A 3389-nucleotide genomic window follows, 5' to 3' on the forward strand; every position below is an offset into this window, starting at 1 on the left:
ATTATTACATTTGGCCCCCAAATAAGATCAGATTTGAGTTGACAGTAGTTATCACGTGTTTTTCTTAAGCTCAAATAAAATTAATTGAAATGGCATTTCATTAGATATTATTAAGGATTCAATGAAAACCTAGCGAAATGAATTTTGTTTCAGAAGTAGTTTAAGTACCAAGATACCACTAGTAAATAGAGGCATTTTGCTTGTTCTTTCTGTCACTTGCTATTGATAGTTCTGTGGCTTGGTTTGGAACAAAAGAAGGTAGTTTGGGTCAGAAGAAGACCTAAGTTCAAATATTTCCTGCTACACACAAGCTATATGACCCTAAGTAAATCTCGGAATTTTTCATTAAGTATAATATCCCAAATATATATCTCTCTGGGAGTTTGTATGGGTGACTGAATGAGATTATGTATATAAGAACATTTTATACCACATAAAAATTTTATAAATACATGGAATTATAACTAGTTGGTTCATGGGGCAACAGCAAGGCCAAAGCAAAAAGTATGAAGATGACCTAATATTTACATTTTATTTTTTAAATTATATTAAAACTGTCTTTTCACTGATGTATGAAACCCCAGGTGAGAAATTCCCTCTACTAATGTAAATCTGAAACTGCTATGAAACTTATAATCTTATAGAACTTCCTGGGGGAGGAGGGGAGTACTAAATGGTTAACTGACTTACCCAAAGTCCCTATGTGTCATAGACGGAAGTTAAATCTAGGTCTTCATGATTTCCACCAGGGTTAACTATCTACTATATTATTCTGAAACTATACTTTATACCATCTCAAATTTTAGTGCTCTAGGGAAAAATTGATTACCTCACCCTAAGTTATGATTTTATTTAAGTGGTCACTATGACTATGCATTTGTTTCATTTTAAAATGTGTTAATTTAGAATCAGGACTAGATTTGAGGAAAGCTAGAAACTTGACCTTATATCCTGCTCTACTACTTTTCTGATTTCAGTTTTGTCTGAAAAGGATATTAAATTAAATTTTCAAAATAATCTCATCCATCATCCAAGTTAGCACTATTTGCCAACCATTTCAGAAGCTGAATTTTTGAACAGAAGTGAAGAGAGTTCATATTTATTTTTTAATTATTTAAGAGATAAGTTAAACAGTAAAAAGTATACTAGTTTGGAGGCAGACAGCTTGTATAAATGTATGTGGTCTTGGAAAAATCACTTAAACTCTATCCCTAACTATTTTCATCTGTAAAATGAGGGAATGTAACTCAATGGCTTTTAGACTTCCATCTAGCTCCAATTCTCTGAATTTTTTTATTATAATTTAGAAATAATAAACAAACATTTCAATATAGAAAGAATAAGAAAGAAGCTTGGGTGATAAACTGAACTTCTTGTGTGCAGAGTATTTTTAAGGAAAAAATATATGTGCTAAATTTAATAAGGTAGTAACAATACCACTAACTTTGTATTTCTTTTACTTCTTTTGCATTCTTCTATGCATTTATAATATGTGTGATTGCTTCATGCTTTGATATGTTCTGGGATGTGATCTATTCCTTTTTGAGGGAAATTGCCATTTTAGCCTTGCAGGAAACAAGGTTGTGTCTTGACAGTCACTTCCCTCACCTACTTCTAAGAGAGGTAGCTTTTTTGCAAGCAACGGGTTTGCTGCCAGAACACAGGTGTTGTGAAAACCATGGCTAAACTTCCACAAAAATGGGCAAGGAAACGACTCACATTAACATCATCGTCATTGGACATGTAGACTCTGGCAAGTCCACTACTAGTGGCCACCTCATCTACAAATGTGGTGGAATTGATAAGAGAACTATTGAGAAGTTCGAGAAGGAGGCTGCTGAGATGGGAAAGGGCTCCTTTAAATATGCCTGGGTCTTGGATAAACTGAAGGCTGAATGTAAGCATGGTATCATTATTGATATCTCCCTGTGGAAATTTGAGACCAGCAAGTACTATGTGACCATTATTGATGTTCCAGGACACTGAGATTTCATGAAGAACATGGTTACAGGCACATCTCAGGCGGACTGTGCTGTCCTGATTGTTGCTGCTGGTGTTGGTGAATTTGAGGCTGGCATCTCAAAGAATGGGCAGACCTGTGAGCATGCCCTTCTGGCCTACACATTAGGTGTAAAACAACTGATTGTTGGTGTAAACAAAATGGATTCCACCAAGCCACCCTACAGCCAGAAGAGATACGAGGAAATTGTCAAGGAAGTCAGTACCTATATTAAGAAAATTGCTACAACCCTGATACAGTAGCTTTTGTGGCAATTTCAGGTTGGAATGGTGACAACATGCTGGAGCCTAGCTCTAATATGCCTTGTTCAAAGGATGGAAAGTCACTTGTAAGGATGGCAATGCTAATAGAATGACACTGCTTGAAGCTTTGGATTGCATTCTGCCACCAACTCATCCAACTGACAAGCCCGTTCGTCTACCCCTCCAAGATGTCTACAAGATTGGCGGTATTGGTACTGTACCTGTTGGCCGAGTGGAAACTGGTATTCTAAAACCAGTCATGGTGGTCACTTTTGCCCCAGTCAATGTTACAACTGAAGTAAAGTCTGTTGAAATGCACCATGAAGCTTTGAGTGAGGCTCTGCCAGGGGATAATGTTGGTTTTAGTGTCAAGAACGTGTCTGTCAAAGATATCCGTCATGGTAATGTGGCTGGTGATAGCAAGAGTGACCCACCTATGGAAGCAGCTGGTTTCACTGCACAGGTTATTATCCTGAACCATCCAGGCCAAATCAGTGCTGGCTATGCACCTGTTCTGAATTGTCACACTGCTCACATTGCTTACAAGTTTGTTGAACTGAAGGAGAAGATTGATCATCATTCTGGTAAGAAGCTGGAAGATGGCCCTAAATTCCTGAAATTTGGTGATGTTGCCATTGTTGACATGGTTCCAGGAAAGCCTGTGTGTGTGGAGAGTTTCTCTGATTATCCTCCTCTGTTTGTGATCTTCCTGTTTGTGATATGAGGCAGACTGTTGAAGTTGGTGTCATCAAGGCAGTTGACAAGAAGGCTGCTGGAGCTGGCAAGATCACAAAATCTGCCCAGAAGGCCCAGCAGGCTAAATGAATATTCTGTACAACACCTGCCACCCCAGTCTTGATCAGTGGTAGAAGAAGGGTCTCAGAACTGTTTGTCTCAATTGGCCATTTAAGCTTAATAGTAAAAGAATGGTTAATGATTACAATGCATGGTAAAAGCTTCAGGAGGAAAGGAATGTTTTTGTGGACCATTTGCTAAGTGGCAGTTTTAAGTCATTAGTTTTTAAAACCAGTAGTTTTTAAATGGAAACAACTTGACCAAAAATCTGTCACAGAATTTTGAGACCATTAAAGCAGTTTAATGCAAAACCTGTAAAAAAAAAAAAGAGA

At 37.5% G+C, this 3389-nt stretch overlaps 1 pseudogene; it reads left to right on the plus strand.

Moving 5' to 3' along the window:
- Positions 1 to 1683: 1683 nt before the first annotated feature.
- On the plus strand, positions 1684 to 3113 carry LOC140498513 (elongation factor 1-alpha 1 pseudogene; annotated as a pseudogene).
- Positions 3114 to 3389: the final 276 nt, after the last annotated feature.

This window comes from Notamacropus eugenii, chromosome 4, assembly GCF_028372415.1.
Source record: "Notamacropus eugenii isolate mMacEug1 chromosome 4, mMacEug1.pri_v2, whole genome shotgun sequence".
In the NCBI taxonomy this organism is placed as follows: Eukaryota; Metazoa; Chordata; class Mammalia; order Diprotodontia; family Macropodidae; genus Notamacropus; species Notamacropus eugenii.